This window comes from Bactrocera tryoni, chromosome 2, assembly GCF_016617805.1.
Source record: "Bactrocera tryoni isolate S06 chromosome 2, CSIRO_BtryS06_freeze2, whole genome shotgun sequence".
NCBI lineage: Eukaryota > Metazoa > Arthropoda > Insecta > Diptera > Tephritidae > Bactrocera > Bactrocera tryoni.
In genome coordinates, this window is record NC_052500.1 from 44,456,724 (window position 1) to 44,475,082 (window position 18,359).

Below are 18,359 nucleotides of genomic sequence, written 5' to 3' on the forward strand. Positions count from 1 at the left end.
TCCGACGAGAATTCTACACCCCTTTCGAAGGTTTCTTGTCTTCGTGTTCACAATGCCTTACTTACCGTGAGCAAAGATATAAACAAAATTAGTGAATTACGCGACGGCAGCCTATTACTGCTAGTGAAAAATAAGCAAGTAGCAGAAAAGTTTATAAAAACGAAATGTCTTTTCAACATTGGCGCTGTTAGCGCTAGCTATCATCAACATCTTAATTGTAACAAAGGCACCATTTATGCACCGGTTTTAAACGATGTGCCTGAAAGCGAAATACATAATAGAAGGACTGAGTTCTTACGAAGTTGCCGCGGTTTATAAGTTCACTCGCAAAGTTGAAGGTGTTATGAAGCCTACTGGTGTTATGCTAATATCATTCAACATTCATTCCCTTCCAAATAAAATAAACATCGCATGGAGGATGACCTCTGTGCGACCGTACGTGCCTAATCCAATGCGCTGCAGGTCATGCCAAAAATTGGGTCATACGCAAAAACATTGTAAAGGTTCCCCAACATGCGAAATTTGCAATTTCCCTTCTCCACACGATAATGACTGCATCCGAGTTATGTGTGAAGAAATGTAAAGAAATTTTAAAAATAAAGACACTAGAAAATTGCAGTATGCACGAAGCCCTTAAAAAGTATAAAGAAAATACTCCCCTCCCTTCCCTCACTGCTAGCTTTGCACATGTGCCTCAACCTACAAAAGAGGTATCCTCTGTATCCACCACACCAACAAAAATTTCAGCCATCAACAATTCCACAAAATCTAAAAATACTCATAGAATTGCCGACAATGACTTGCCTAGTACATCAAAACAAAACGCAGAGGTCACCTCTGCACCCAACTCATCAATAAACTCTTTAACTAGAAAAAATCACTCATCAAACGCCAACAACAAACATATTTCCATCAACAAGCCTGCATCGATCAGTTCAGACTATAACAACGTCTTACATTCAGCTAAAAATATCAGCGGCAACTGTACCCAACAAGCCTCTTTCTTAAATCCCATACTTCTCAGTCCAACAACAGCCTCTCTCATTTCTAACTTAAACAACTCCTTAAACTCGCTTAATAAATATACTGACTTCAACAACACTACTACCAACACTACCGTGCAGTCTAATCCACCTAATCACGAAACTCTCTTTCCAACAACAAGCAATTCCAACGATAATCAATACTCTACTCAACATACTGAACAAATAGAAATTGACTCTGAATAAATACGCTTAGCTTTTACTCTCTTTTGAACTAGTACTCAATTGGTGACACTCAGCTTCAACTGACTGCTCATACGAGTTGATATTCTAGCTCTCTTCTGTTTCCCTTTTTCTTTTTTTTCCTACATAGATCTTATGATTCCATTATTGCAATGGAATTTAAACGGCTACACTAATAATTACAATGAGCTTCAATTATTAATACAAGATCATGCCCCAGCTATTATAATCTTAAATGAAACTCACATCTCTTTCAACTTGTCGGCTTTTACTCCTAAGCAGTACATTGGCATGTTTCACAATCTTCCACATATTAGCACAGGTAAAAGAGGTATTGCGATTCTCATAAGAAGAGATATTCCATACAAAATTAATGCCATTCAATCCAACTTGCTGGCTATGTCGATCGAAATTATATTAGTTAAAAAAATCACCATTATCTGCACCTATGTTGCACCAGATGAACATTTTACCAGTACAGACATCCTGCAATTAATCAACCAAGCTTCTACTCCTTTAATTTTCGCTGGTGATTTTAATGCATGGAGTCCACTATGGGGCTCTCCAATAGCCAACAAGAGGGGCAAATGCATTGAAGACGCTTTACTTTCCTCTAACTTAATATGTTTGAATAACGGATCCGCGACACACTTTTCCACTCACTCCACTTTTTCCCATGTAGATCTTACAATGTGCACCGACACACTTGCCACAGAGTGCGAATGGAGTATACTCGACCACCTGCATGGAAGCGATCACTTCCCCATTGTACTAAAATTGCACCTAGGTTCAACAACTAAAAACCACAATATAAATAAGGTATTCAAAACTGATTACGCTGATTGGGAGAAGTTTCAGACACATTGCGAGATAAATGGCAATAATACCCCAATATCTGACAACCCTAACCAAGAAAGTGCGAGGTTAACAAAAATTATCCGTTCAGCAGCGAATGTTAGCATGCCTCATACAAAGCCAACAGCAAGTTCAAAGAGTGTTCCTTGGTGGAATAAAGAAATCGCTGAATTGCGGGCAAAAAAACAGACAGCTTGGTATGAATACAAAGGCGTTCGATCACTAGTCAACTTAATATCTCTCAGGAAAGCCAATGCTCTTTTCCGTCGTTCCGCGAAACAGGCCAAGCGTACACAAGCAAAATAAATCCTTCGTCTAGTCCTAAGTTAATATGGAACGCTTTAAAAAAACTTTCTGGAGTGCCTAGAAATCTAACCATTCAATGCGTAAAGGGGCCAACAGGTTTGGTAACCAATCCATCCGATATTTCCGAGTTATTTGCAAACCACTATTCTGAAACAAGCTCAGATATTTCATTCAGCACACAGTTTCAAACCTCTAAAACCACCACACTGTCCGACACTTCCTACTCTGTCTCCCCACTTTCCTTTTCTGCTAAACAAATAGAAACCAGCATTTCACTGTCCGAATTCGAGTTCGTTGCATCTACCGTTAAGGGTAAGTCCCCGGGACAAGATAAAATTTCTTATCCAATTATCAGACATATGCCAAAAAGTCTCAAGCTCCATTGGTAAAGCTTTATAACAAAATTTTCAATACTGGTGTCTACCCCCAATTTTGGAAAACGTCCTGTGTTATACCAATACTTAAACCACACAAATCCTCCGATGAACTTGCTAACTATAGGCCGATTTCCCTCCTTCCATGTATGGGCAAAATTTTGAAAAAGATCGTGGCTAACCGCTTGATGTGGAAGCAAAATTGCAAAGGTATTTCACTAACCCACAACCAAACTAACATCGAATGTAAAACACAGCTGAAAATACTAGGATTAATTTTTGACTCTAATTATAATTTTAATGCTCACTGTAAATATGTCAGAAACTCGTTAATGTCACGATTAAATATTGTTAAATATCTCTCGTCTAAGCATTCATTTATTCATCCGAACACACTAGTCAATGTTGTCAGAGCTTTGCTAACTTCAAAAATAGATTATGGGCTCCCCATCTATGGCAATTGCTCCAAAAGCAGTATCAACCTTTTAAATGCACTTTACCATTGCGCAATACGGCGAAGTCTCCGGGCCTTTCCAACCTCGCCAATAAAAACGATAATGGCTGAATCTGGTTTACCAACAATTCAAAATAAAATTATAGATTCTTCGCTTCAAATTCTTGCGAAAACGGCTGAGAACACCAACCCATTACTAAATACGGCACAATTCCGATTTCTTTGGCGCCGCGATTTGAAGGTACCGTTGGAAAGAGGAAGTCCTCCTGATTAAAAAATATATAGGGTTATAGGTACCGTAAACGCTTAGTTTACGAGATATTCGACCTTAAAGTTCAAAAATTCTCAAAATTTGAGCATTTCAACAAGCTATTTTACTGCATTAAATACACTTTACTCACATTTTTCACTTCAAATTAATTAACTTAAACTATAAACTCTTAAATAAATCCACATTTTACACTTTTAACAGTTTTTTTACCGAAGAAATCTTTATTTTAAAAATTACATTTTACACTCGTAGTGAACATCATGCGTGTGCTAAAATTACGACGAAATGGAGCGCTGCCATGTGATAATAAGGAAATTCGCTGAAATGCCTTTTTTCCCAAAAATTCCTCTATCCATTCATATGGATATGTTCTTTATTTAATTTAATAAACAAATATGTAATATTATATACGAATATTATATAATAATATTATATAATAATATTTAACCATTTTGTCATGAAAACTCAAACTTTGTTTGAATATTAGTGCAAGATAACCAAAAAATATAACCACTTTATAACGAAACTAAATATTTTTTTTTTTATTTTAACGCAGAAAGCAGTACTACACGAAAGTACTTCAGTCACCCCGGATATTCGCTCGACCAGGGTTATTTTTTTAGAGCGCGGCCGAAGGCCGCCTACGCAGAAAGGAGTACTACGCGATAGTATTTCAGTCACCCCGGGTATTCGCTCGGCCAGGGTTATTTTTTTAGAGCGCGGCCGAAGGCCGCCAATGCATAAAGGAGTACTACGCGAAAGTACTTCAGTCACCCCGGGTATTCGCTCGGCCAGGGTTATTTTTTTAGAGCGTGGCCGAAGGCCGCCAATGCATAAAGGAGTACTACGCGAAAGTACTTCAGTCACCCCGGGTATTCGCTCGGCCAGGGTTATTTTTTTAGAGCGTGGCCGAAGGCCGCCAATGCATAAAGGAGTACTACGCGAAAGTACTTCAGTCACCCCGGGTATTCGCTCGGCCAGGGTTATTTTTTTAGAGCGTGGCCGAAGGCCGCCAACGCAGAAATGAGTACTACGCGAAAGTACTTCAGTCACCCCGATATGATATAAATTTTACAATATTATTATAGATGTTTACTTATTTATTTTTATTAAACATTAATCGCATATTATACATATACATATATATGTATAGTATATATGTATATATACATATGTATATAAACAAGGAAAAATCGTTAAGAATCCTACAAATTTGGTGTTTGAGATGTGGCAACGCTCGTTTTCCTCATAATTGTAAACAATCTAGCCTATGCAACGATGAGTGTTCTAAATGATTTTTAAATTAATAAATATAGGTAAAATATTACAAAATAAAAGTGAAATGTGAACTTATTTCAATCTTTAAAGTGTATATTTAAATATAACAAGAGAAAAATGTGAAAAAATTTAGAGAAACATTGAGAAATAACATGTTTTCTTAGTGCAAATTTTTGAATTTTTAAACGTGAATATTTCAAAAAATATTAGTTATTTTTACATTATTTTCGGATATTCCTCCTCTGGAGAAGCTACCCTATCCGCACATACCCCATTTATATGGAAATTCGTTTTTTTACCCCGCCGCCAAAGTAATCGGAATCGTGCCCTAAATACAACTATCACGCATGCCCCGAAAAAAAGAAAAATTCCAAGAATACAATCGGCTATTTCGAGATGCTTAAGTTTCGCTGCAGAAAATAATATTTTACCTAACGCAACACGCAAATTCACCACTTGACATCCTCTCTGTCTGATCAATGATAAAATACTACAGAATAAGCTTATGTTTTTGTCCAAGCAAAACACACCAAACGAAGTCTTTCAACAAACCTTTGCTGAACTGGAATCTAATTACACAAATAATGGCTGGAAGTTATTGTTTACGGATGGCTCCAAGTCCATCGATTCCACTTCGTTAGCAGTTGTCACTGCCACAGGAGAAATTATTTGCAGTTGGCTGCTTCCCTCAACGAGCCCTGTATTTACCGCTGAAGGATCTGCTATCCTTCATGCAGTTAATTACGCAAAAAAGACTAAAGAAAAGTTCCTCATCTGTACAGATAGCAAATCGTGTATGTCTGCAATAACGTCTCCTTCCAATCGCAATCCCATAATAGAAGTTATCAGGGACGCGGTCATTGGTGCCCCTCAGAAAATCCAAGTAATGTCGATCCCTGGCCATCCCTGGCCATGCTTACAGGCAACCACTTTGCAGACCTCGCTGCGAAAAATGTAGCCAGGACTCCTGCCTTAACATACTACGTCTCATCCAAGCAAGACATTCTTAACCTTATTAAGCACAAAAGGCATCAAAAAAACGCAAGCGAATGGAAAACATTTAAACATCACTACGTGGTCACAAACCCAGCCAGAAATCGTATAATCTACTCATCAACCGTTCCAACTAGCGCAATGAAGGCATATACTCGATTAAGGATTGGACACTATCATAACACACGCCCACTTACTATCGGGTAAAAGCCCATCCATTTGCCCCCTTTGCGATGACACCGCTTCTATCAAACACTTACTCACACTCTGTCCGATGCTTCACCCAACAGCCCACAACTCTGGCAACATTGATCTCATAAAACTACTTAGTGAATCTTCAGAAAAAAACGTGATGATTGTATATAGATTCTTTAAAACCAGCGATTTGTTAAAATATATTTAAGCAACTTACATCTTTACTAACCCTTAGCAAATAGAATTTTTCACCTAGTTATAATTACAAGACGGCTGAAGGCCTCGTAGCCAGTGCTGCGTTTATGTATTTATATAATAAAACTCTTTTTGTTATATGAATTATTATAAATAAATAAATAAATAAATAGATCGTTATTTACTTGAAGACTTGCCAGGAGCAGACCGACCGTCACGTCACTATACTTCAATCTACGCATCCGATAAGATGAAGTCATGGTGTCAACTTCCTCCCAATTTTGAAGACAACAGCGATGAAGCCGATGATGAAAGCGACGAGCATAGCGAGGGCGCTATACATTGCCAGGATAGCCGACTGTAAGGTAACCCTATGCGAAATATTACTTCCTATCTGAGTGGCATCACCGGCACATCAAAAACAACACTTCATTTTCAACCGCCAAAGTGAACGCAGCCTCCCGTGCTAATATTATCCTTTTATCAAATAAACTTTGATGAAATACAATTTAATTATTCATTTTATATATAAATAAAGCGACCATCCTGTGTATAATGAGAAAGTGCCCGACTATCTTAGAATTTACCTTTTCACATGCGAAGTAACTATCGCATTGTCCTTCGTCTGTTTCCAGTGATTATCATATTTCAGCAAATGCAACTGCTGGCATGTTTCTCAAAAAGTTGCACACACTGTACCATTCACAATACGCAATGACTTAAATGAAGTTGAACCGCGAGACGCACAACAGTCGACAAACTTTCATGAATTGCAAAGTAAATTTCCTACAAAGTTCACACCCATTCGATACTGCTGATCTCATATCGTTCAAGGCCAATAACCGCTATGTTGCATTCTTTGGAGACGTACTTACAAACGTATTTGATCGATTTCACCAATCTGCAATATTCAACATTGACATGTGTTTTGAATGTGAATTAGACAAAAGTGGCGAATATGGTACGATCCATGTGTTGTCAGCTTCGATATGTTGTTAACGTCGATATTCACGCCTCTAAATGCTTAATGTTCTGCCATTGTCGTCTGGAGAGCGACGCCGATGCAGTGAATATCCATCATTCCCATTTCCGTTTCCAAAAGAAAAGCACATGAGTAGTGTTTCGTGCATTTATTGTCAAACATACAAACCAAAGTGGGATTGTAAGGTTTGCAAGGTCCATGAACCATATTGGTTTTCACCACTTCGTATAATTCTGGATCTATCTCTGAATCATGAATTTCCGCTGAAGTGATTTCATCAATGTGATCTGGTGTAATCACCATCCGCATCCAAAGAAGAATGTGTGCTTGCGGCAAACATTTTTTTGCTACTCTACAGAATACATTCAGCATCTAACAGCACCATATATACCATAGGTTGCTTCAAGATAAAAACCATCAAACATCGCAGCTATTGTTTAAAAAGTCGTGCTGTGATATCGTTACGATCGCTAACTGGTTGACCGCGATCCATAATTCCGCACGTATGTATGTCATCGCATTTTGGGAGTACTTCTTGTCTTGCCTTGCTTGGGCTGCCATACGTTGATGGCAAAAAGAATGCCGACCGATATTACGGCGACCTCTTCGTGGCTTCGTAACAAATTTCAATATGCAATTGATCACATTGTGCGAAACACACATAAAGTTTCCACTGAATAATTTTCAATAATTTTTCCTTTGGATAGCCGGAATAAAAAAGCAAGCGATCAAAATTTAACAATTCAAATAATTTACAAATCAAAATATTGAAAAACAAAACAAACAAAATTTAAAAAAAAATGTGTATGGAAAATGTTACTTTTTGGAATTGTCCAATTATCCGACTTCTCCTCAATAAAAGTATAAGGTAAGGTGTTTCTAAACCTTTCCCGATGCACAACAAACAACCTTTCAATTTCAAGATTGGATCAACCGTTCTCTTAGTGTTACTAACAAACAAACATTCATTTTTATTGTAACGTTTGTATGGGGAAAAGAAAAGGGCTGGTTTAGGGGTTTTCCGGAAATTATTGGAATTTTTCTCGCCGTAAAAACCATCTTTGAACTTCAACGAACATTTAAGAAAAAGAATTGGCCAAATTGGTCCAGGCGTTATTGAGTTATGAGCGTACATACATTTTGACGATTCATTTTTATTTATATATGTAGATTGGCTTGAAAATCCGAAAATCGAGTTACAGAATATAAAAAATCCGAATTCGAGTAAATTGTATTTCGAATCGAGTTACAGAATAGGCCCCCAGAGCTCCATATGTAAGTATAGGTCTTATGACAGCCGTTTACATCCACATGATTATATGTACTTGGTTTGAGGCCCAATTCTTGCTGACGATTCTCTTATAAGTATAGTAGGCCATGTATGCTTTATTTATTCTTTTTTCTATGTTTATTTTCCAGGACAGTTTGGTGTCAATCTTCACCCCCAAGTATTTAGCTGTGGGGGATAGAGTGAGTGTCGTGCCGTTTGGTACCGGAAGTTGAAACTGAGGGATTTTGGTTATGCTTGTGAATAGCATCAGTTCTGTTTTGTTCGGGTTACCTCCTAGTCCATTGTTTTTAGCCCATAGGTTTAACCTTCGAAGTGCTCTTTCCATAATCTCGCTGACTGTTGAAGGAAACATACCTGATGCCAACAACACTATATCGTCTGCATACGCTACTGCTTTCACTCCTCCACCGTTTAGTTGGAGGAGTATTTCGTTCAGCGCTACAACCCATAGGAGCGGAGAGGGGACCCCTCCTTGAGGCGTCCCTCTACTCACATAGCTTGTTTGTGTTGCAGCGCCGTTTGAAGCTATAATCTTCCTATTCTCAAGCATCGATAGTATTCATCTGCACACAGTGTCATCTATGCCACCATGTGCCAGTGAATTAATTATAGCATTTACTTCTATGTTATTGAAGGCGTTCTCTATGTCTAGAAAAGCAGCCATGGTGTATTGTTTGTGGGGGGGGTTTGTGAAGGGCAGTTTCGGTTGATCGGCCCTTTATGTTCGCATTTTGGGACTTCGATAACTTCTCCGCCATTATTGTTCTTACGTGTAGATCTATCAGCCTTTCTAGTACCTTCAGCATAAAGGAGGTAAGGCTTATAGGTCTAAAATCCTTGGCATTCTCGTGTGTTCTTCTGCCTGGTTTCGGAAGGAACACAACTTTACTTCTTTTCCAAATTCTTGGGATTTAAGATAGTTGAAAGCCAGCTTTGTATATATTTTCAAGCCTTTAAACCATTAGTTCTACCAGTTTTTGCAGCATTATGTGCATAATCCCGTCAGGACCTGCCGCTTTAAATGGTGCAAAACTATTTATGGCATATTTGATTTTGCTTTTGTCTACTATTTGGCTTCGATAATCAGCTGCGTTTAACGGTGGTTCTGGTTGAACCCTCGTTGAAGGTATTTGCTGACTCCCGGGGAAGTGCGTTGTAATTAGCACCTCCAGAGACTCTTTTGCCGAGGAGGTCCAATCTCTTCCCTCCGCCCTAATGTAGGCAGTATTAATATAATCTTTGGATATCATTTTGCTCAGCCTAGCGGTTTCTCTGCAACTTTCTATCGATGTGCAGTAAGATCGCCATGAGTGTTTTTAGTTTTCCTGACTGCTTTTTTGTATCTTTTCATAATATCTTTATATGGCTGCCAGATTTTGGTTCTAAAACTCTCATTGAAAGCTTGTTGTGTTCTCAAATTCTTGAGTTCACTGTTCCACCAAGTTAGAGACTTTCTCTTTTTCAGAACTGTTAGCGGAGTGGATTTATTGAAAGTTGTGGTTAAGATTTTTTCCAACTTCTCTACTTCTCTAGATACAGAAGTATCCTGAGGATTTCTAATACTCTTATTGCCTCCCTTTTCAAGGCATTTTGTTGCTATACTGGTAAATTTTTCCCACGCTGTTCTTCTAGGGTTCCGATATGTGAGAGGAGCACTTTATTTCTCGCGGATGCTGAAGAGTATCCAGGAGTGATTCGACATGGAAGGCTCATCGGATACCCTCCAGTTATCCACAACGAGACTGTCTGTGTCTGTTGATAGCGTGAGGTCCAGTACTTCCTCCCACCCCGGAAGCCTATCAGAGCTTGGGAAAATAAAGGTTGGCTTATCGCCCTTGTTGCGTATACTTAGATTACTATTCAGAATATACTGCAAGAGTAACTCACCTCTGGTGTTTATACTGGAGCTACCCCATACGGTGTGCCTTGCGCTTGCATCACACCCTATTAGGACATCTTCCTTCCTGTTCTCCTCTACTAGTCTGGTGAGCGGGTCCGGTGGTATATCTTCGTCGTGAGCCAAGTAGGCCGAGACCAATAAGAAGGGCTTTTGCTTTTGTTCCACCTTTACCACTCTTCGAGTGCTGCAGGTTTATCTATACGCATCTGAAGTTATTGGGCATCTCGGGTTTCTTCGATGCTCACATTCCTTAGCAACTGGCTGGCGTCATCAACCTCTTCCGTGTCGTCTTCGTCAGCCGCTTTGTCGCCTTGGAAGATTTTTAGTCTGGCCTTGTGAATTCCGAAGCTCATTTTGTAGTCAGTCTTCTTGAGAGCTTCAATGGACTTATCGCACATGGCCACCAGTATTGGTCTACTTGCTTTATTTGGTTTTTCCTCCTTGATCAGCTGCCACTCATCTATTCCAAGTATAGATTTGTTTTTGCAGCTTGATGCACCTCAGGAGTTTTTCGCCTGGCTCCTCTAGAGGGGGTAGCCAAATGCGAGCACGAGGTCTCTTCGGAATGTCCCTGGCGAGTACAAGCCTCAATTGGAGGCCTTCAAAGGCGTTGCTGATTTTGGCAACACTACCCGTCAGGAAATCTAGCGAGGCCTGGTCCGCGCACTTGATGACCCTGTAGCCCCTGAGGGTCTCAGAGGAGTCAAACTCCGGGTGAGGACCCGCAGGATTGTCGAGTACAAACCTTAGCACCATACTCGACAATCTGACGTCGATCTCCACCCACCTTTCCTGTATGGTGCTCGGGGAGGAGGAATTTCCATCTATGATGGCCACTTGCAGGCTATCCCTGGCTACGTCGCAGAAATGCCTTGTCGTTGTTGTGCTGCTGTGTTTACCATCACTCCGCCTACGTTTTTTGAGCACAGTTTTTTGTATTTCTGTGACAGAGCGATTCCGTTTTTGTGAATTGCTCTCCAGTTTGCTCTCTTCTAGAGGTTCTGATGGCTTCCTTTTCTGGTAAGGAAAAACCGGCCTCAGCTGATTCTGGGATTTCTTGCGCTTCTTTTTATTTTCTCCTTTAGCCGCCAGTGCACTTTGGTTGGTGCTCATGTCAGCTTTGGAGGTGGACGCTTCCTCCCTTAAATTTGCTGTTTTCACTGCAGTATCTACCGGTATACTTTGGTTGGTATTTCTGGCAGTACTCTTACTCGTCTCCTGGCTGGAGGCGAGTAATTCGTCCTCTTCGGATTCCGTAATGGGATTCCTGTAATCCATGTCCTTGGTCGTCGCTGTTGTCGTCAATTTGGTTGTTGTTGTTGTAGAGTTTTTGTTTAAGTTCATTTTTGGTCCCACGAGTAAGCCGGAAAGGGTTAGTCACTCGTCCGCAGAGCCAGTATGCAGAGAGAACGCTTTTATACCTCCGACCTCGCCTGGGCATCGGAGGGGACCGTTCGCAATCAGCTATTTATTACCCCCCGCTGACCATTCAGCCTTCGGCACGGGTACCTCGATACCTTGGCTTAGGGTGGTGTTGGTGCGGGTATCCTCACACTACCACAATAGGAGATGGGCGTAAAACCTAGGATTTATTCATCCATACCACTATTGTGGGAATTATGAGGTGTCTCTCTTAATTCGTAGGATTAGCGAGCGTTTCCTTTGGGATGCACACTTTACTCTTACTTAAGCCCCTTCGCCACGACAAGGCAACCAACTTCAAAGAGGAGCAAAGTATGAATTTGTTAGGATGCCGTTTGGGTTGTAAAACGCACCCTCAATCTTTCAACGATGCGTAGACGATATCTTACGAGAATATATTGGTAAATTTGCATATGTATATATAGACGATATTTGAATATTCTCTAATTCATCCAAAGTACATATTGAACACGTTTCAACTATAATAAATGCACTACATAAAGCCAATACGAAAATTTCAGACGAAAAGTCAAATTTTTTCAAGACTCAGTCGAGTATCTTGGCCACATTATTAAACATAATAGGACTACTGTGGATCCAAACAAGATTGAAACAATACAAAATTTCCCAGTTCCAAAACCTCTTAAAGAACTAAGGTCATTTTGAGGATTAGCTAGTTATTATAGAAAATTTATTAGGAATTTTGCATCTATCACTAAACCCTTAACTATTGATTTAAGAGGAGATCAAGGAATGATAAGAAAAAATCAGAGCACCAAAGTAGACATAAATTTAGACGAGGCAGCATTGGATGTACTGCAAAAAATAGCACTTCGGGAACAAACAGAACCCTTTCAAGCAGATTTCTCGAAACCATTTGATTTAACTACTGATGCAAGTAATTTTGCTAGTGGGACAATCCTATCTCAAACTGAACAAGCAATTGCCTACATTTCAAGAACATTAAATGATACTGAACAGAATTATAGCACAAATGAAAAAGAACTATTAGCCATAGTTTGGTCACTTCAAAAGTTACGAAACTATCTATATGGTGTAGCGAATTTAACTATTTACACAGACCATCCCCTCATATATTCAAATCAGACAAGAATCCGAATACGAAATTAAAAAGGTGGAAAAATTTAATTGAAGAATATGGTGCAAAACTTGTTTATAAACCAGGACACCAAAATGTTGTAGCAGACGCTTTATCAAGGCAAAAAATGAATGCGACTACTGATTGTTCTCAACATTCGGCAGAAAATTCACATGTAGAACATTTCAAAAGGCTAAAACAACCATTGAATTCATTTAAAAATCAAATTGTACCTATTTATGACCCACCAAATGTAAGCGTGTTAACGAAAACAATTTTTCTAAATAGAGTACGTCATACAATCCACTACAAAGACAAGAATAACTTAATAGAAAAATTAAAAGAAGTTGCAAGACCAACTTTTACGAATGCTTTAAAAATAGACGAGGAAATATCATTTCATGTCAAAGATGATATTATTGCTAATTTTCCAACTTGTTCATTTATAATATCACTAAATCTATTGATAGATGTTATAAACGTAGACCAACAAAAGGAACTAGTAAAGACACACAGACGTGCTCCCCGCAATTATGTAAGTATAAAAATAATACACAAGAAATTTTACTTACACATTTTTGGCCCAACGTAATGGATATGTGTAGAACAGAAACAATAAAATGTGAAATTTGTTTACAACACAAGTATGAAAGACATACAAACAAACAAAATATAGGAAAAACTCCAATTCCAACAAAAGTAGGGGAATACATACAAATTGATATATTTCAAATGAATAATAATATATACTATACATCAGCTTAATTGATAAGTACTCAAAATATTGTTACTTACGAAAACTGGAAAACAAACTAAATTGTCATGAGTACATAGAGGAAATATTATCTCAAGTGTACTACAACGCCAAACATCTTATGACTGATAACGAAAATGTGTTCGTAGTTCGTTCGTTCGTTCAAATTACACATGAATTGACTCCAATGCACCATTCAAGATCGAACGTCAAGTTGAACGGGTTCACAGTACGTTAATCAAAATTTCGACAAGCTTAGTCAACGAAAACAAAACAGCTCTTGGCGACTACAGGATACAAACCGGAAGACGTATTCTTCAGTCGGGAAAATTATCCGGAAATAGAAGATATTTTACTCAAAAATCAAGGAAGAGTATTAAATTATCACAATAAAAATAGAAAGACAGTTACATATAGGTGAGGTGATATAATTTATTCCAAAACATACAGACGGAATAAAGGTGCCAATAAATATAACAAACATAGTGTAAAAAAAGATCGCGGTGCAACCATTATAACTGAGAGAGGAAAAATTATCCATATGGACAGCATTAGAAAGACAGGCTACAGCATGAACGGCGGTATTATAATATTATTTTCAATTTACTGCTCTTTTGCAGATTTCGTGATCTCAGTAATAGAAAATTTGTTTTGACTGAGACAGACATAGTGTATTTATTTGAAGACACAAAATTTTTGTACCATGTACCCAATTGAACGACTATACTTACAGCATTCGAAAATATTATGAGGAACAGGTATAATGCAAATCCGAATGAAGAAAAGGCTATTCTTGTTAGTAAAATAGAGGCTTTAAAATCACAATTAATACCCACAAACTACAGGGCACGACGTTAACTAAACTTTTTAGGTTCAAATATAAAATTCGTCACAGGGACACCAGACATGACGATTTAATAGAAATAAAAACAAGCTTAAATTACTTAATCGAAAACTATAACAAACAAAGAAAGATTAATTCTCAGTTTGAAAAATTAGATCCGAAATCTGTTGTAGAATAATTTGTAATCATAGAAGTTTACAAAGTGTTTGATTTGTATCTATCATCAAACATTGACCTCAAAAAAGAATTTGTCAATCCTTTCCACTGGTGGGGGAAATGAAAAGTCTTATATCGAGGTAGAATTTATTCATTCTAATTTTATTTTGATATTTTCCTGGCTTATATACAATTTTTAAAACTATCTTAAATAATTAAATATATGTGTAGATGTGTATGTTTGTATGTATTGCAGCATATTGTTTCTGCCGCTTGAGATGCTTTATGCTACATGGGGTTGTTTTCAAGTGTACAATTTAATACATGTGTGTGTGTGTGTTTAATCTTATCTCATCTGTAAATTTATGACTTATGTCCCCATGCATTTTTATTATTATTAGATGTGCATTGCATGTAAATGCATTATGTATGTATATTATGTATGTATGTATATTAATATATAAATAGATATTTATATTGGAGGATGGAGTCATGTGTAGAGAAGAAGAAGAAGAATTACAACTACAATTAATTTAGCTAGAAATGGAAATTTTTACTCTAGAACTTTAGACTTGAACAATATTCACGAATAGATTTGATTTGCTAAATTTTTAATGTTCCTGTCATAAATATATTAGAATATTCGGATACCCACGTTTGTATCGCGATAATCACAAGTATATAAATATCCTATCATTAATAATAAATGTAAATTATACAATTTAATTCCGTTAGCGTACAAACATGGAAAATTAAAAATTGAAAGAAAAATAGCAAAATGTGAATACAAGTTTATAAGAGTATCTAAGTGTAAAAATAATGTAGGAATAAAAATTTGTAAACAAGAATTGCAAGATAATTGTACCATTCCTTTACTAAATAAGGACAAAGCATATTGTAATAATGTTCAAGAAAACAATGTGCCATTATTAATATTAGATCACGGAAATATTATAATTGACGGAAACCATATATGGAAGAACCAACAGGCACAGAATTAATTCTGTTTAAAGAAATAAAAAATGGTCATCAAAATGAACAAATCAAAATTATGAATATATTAGAATCCAAATCGTACTATACATTTTCTAATATACAACAATTTTTAAGCTATGCTATTCTTTTAGTAATAGTATTAGGATTATTTATACACGCCTCAGTAAAGGCATGTGAATGTTACCAGATTAAACAAGAAGCCAAAAAACGCCGAGCTTTCGAGCAGTTACGATATGAAATGAAAGTACAGCGACTCCAAACACAGCGCCTTTGAAATAAGGACATTTCATTTTAACAGATGGGAGAGTTAAGGAAGATAACATTCCTTATTATACTCATGAACCCAAATATATCAACAACTCCTTATCAGTTGTAAACATAAAAACATGTATCATGACATATGCACATAATAATGTATTGTAATTATCACTAACAGATAAGAACTTACCCAAATATATTTATCAGCTTAAAATAAGAACACAATAGAACAACATGAATGTTCTGTCGACAGTACGACTATAACTAGTTGTAAGCAAACCGGAGAATGGAGTCATGTGTAGAAGTTCACGCAAGTGAGGAAAGTTCTCTGATCGCCATTCACTTGGGAGTGTCCAGAAACGATTCTTTTACATACGACTTCCGGTCTTTTCTTTAAGAACATCCGTTTGAAGGCGGGCTAAAGTGAAAAGGCGAAACATCCCCTCCGCAGGGTTGTGCGTTGGGTTTGGGACCCGCCACGTAAAAAAAACAGCCCCAATGAAAGGAAGCAACAAGCCTCGGATGAGAGACCCCCCCAGCTGGTTGATCTACTCGTGAAAATAAAGGCTGACATCACCGCCGTCCAAGAAATGCGATGGTCGGGACAAGGACAGAGACGAGTAGGTCCTTGTGGCATTTACTACAGCGGCCATATAAAGGTGCGCAAGTTTGGTGTGGGATTCGTGGTGGGAGAGAGACTCCGTCGCGTGCTTGGCGACTTTAACGCCAGGGTGGGCAAAGAAGGTATATTTGGCACTACGATCGGTAAATTCAGCCTTTACGGCGAAACATCCCCAAATGGGTTGAGGCTGATCGACTTCACCGGGGCCCGAAATATGGTTATTAGGTAGTACTAGATTCCAGTACAAGAAAATACATCAAGCTACCTGGCTGTCTCCGGATCGAAAAACCACCAACCAGATCGATCATGTTGTGATAGACGGAAGACACGAGGTCATAACATCGACTCGGACCACTATCTTGTTGCAGCCAAGATTCGCACCCGCCTCTGTGCAGCAAAAAACGCACGCCAACAAACTTAAGGAAGGTTCGACGTCGAGAAGCTGCAATCACAACAGACAGCAGAACGATTTTCTACTCGGCTTGCACTCCTGCTCTCTGAGAGCACTCGTCAACAACCCGGTATAAGGGAACTGTGGGACGGCATTTCAAACTCCTTACGTACAGCTGCAACCGAAACCATTGGTTTTCGGTAAATGCAAAAGAACTGCTGGTACGACGAGGAGTACCGTGTCGCAGCGGAGAGAAAACCGACTGCTTACCTCGCAACGTTACGATCGACCACAACACGTGCGGGATGGGATAGATACCGAGAGTTGAAGAGGGAAGCGAGACGCATTTGCAGACAGAAAAAGAAAGAGGCCGAAATGCGTGAGTATGAAGAGCTTGATAAGATAAAACCAAACTCTATAAGTCACTCATAATTCCCGTCCTGCTATATGGTGCAGAGCCCTGGACGATGACAACAACTGATGAATCGACATTGCCAGTTTTCGAGAGAAAATTTCTGCGAAAGATTTATGGTCCTTTGCGCGTTGGCCACGGCGAATATCGCATTCGATGGAACGATGAGTTGTATGAGATATATGACGACATTGACATAGTTCAGCGAATTAAAAGACAGCGGCTACGCTGGCTAGGTCATGTTGTCCGAATGGACGAAAACACTCCAGCTCTGAAAGTATTCGACGCAGTACCCGCCGGGGGAAGCAGAGGAAGAGGAAGACCTCCACTCATTTTGAAGGATCAAGTAGAGTAGGACCTGGCTTCGCTTGGAATATCCAATTGGCGCCACGTGGCGAAAAGAAGAAACGACTAGCGCACTGTTGTTAACTCGGCTATAATCGCGTAAGCGGTGTCTACGCCAATAAAGAAGAAGAGAAGCAAACCTAATGTTCTTTAGTCTTAGTATTACCATCAAACGTGACGGTGGAGATATTAAACTCAACAAATAGATAAAGTAAAAAACACAATATTATTATTATTTAACTCGCGCTCCTCCACTGAGAAACAATATATGCACGCTTGCATATGCACTCATACATAAGTATAGTATATACAGAACGTTAATTATACCCTACGAGGGTACCTCAAAATATTTAAAAAAAAAACGCATTCGTAAAATATAGAACGGTTCGGTAGAAAAAGTATAAAGTAATAAAATATATATTTATTTAAATGAACTAATAAATAAAAAACAATTTATTTTACATATTCAAAGTCCAAATTGGTACATTTTCGGGATCCTTATTCTTTGGTAAGCAAAAACAAGCAGATTGCGTACATATGTACAAAGTGCATAGCGCTCAGTTGCAATTACATACAAACGGATTCGTCTATAGATATACCCTATAAGACATACAAACACAAAACAAATTAATAAAATAAATATTGTATATTTTAATAATTAAATACATAATAAATACATTCGGTAATATACTATTTTCGAGATTAATTAAAACGAAACGCGTTATTTAATTTAATCCGTA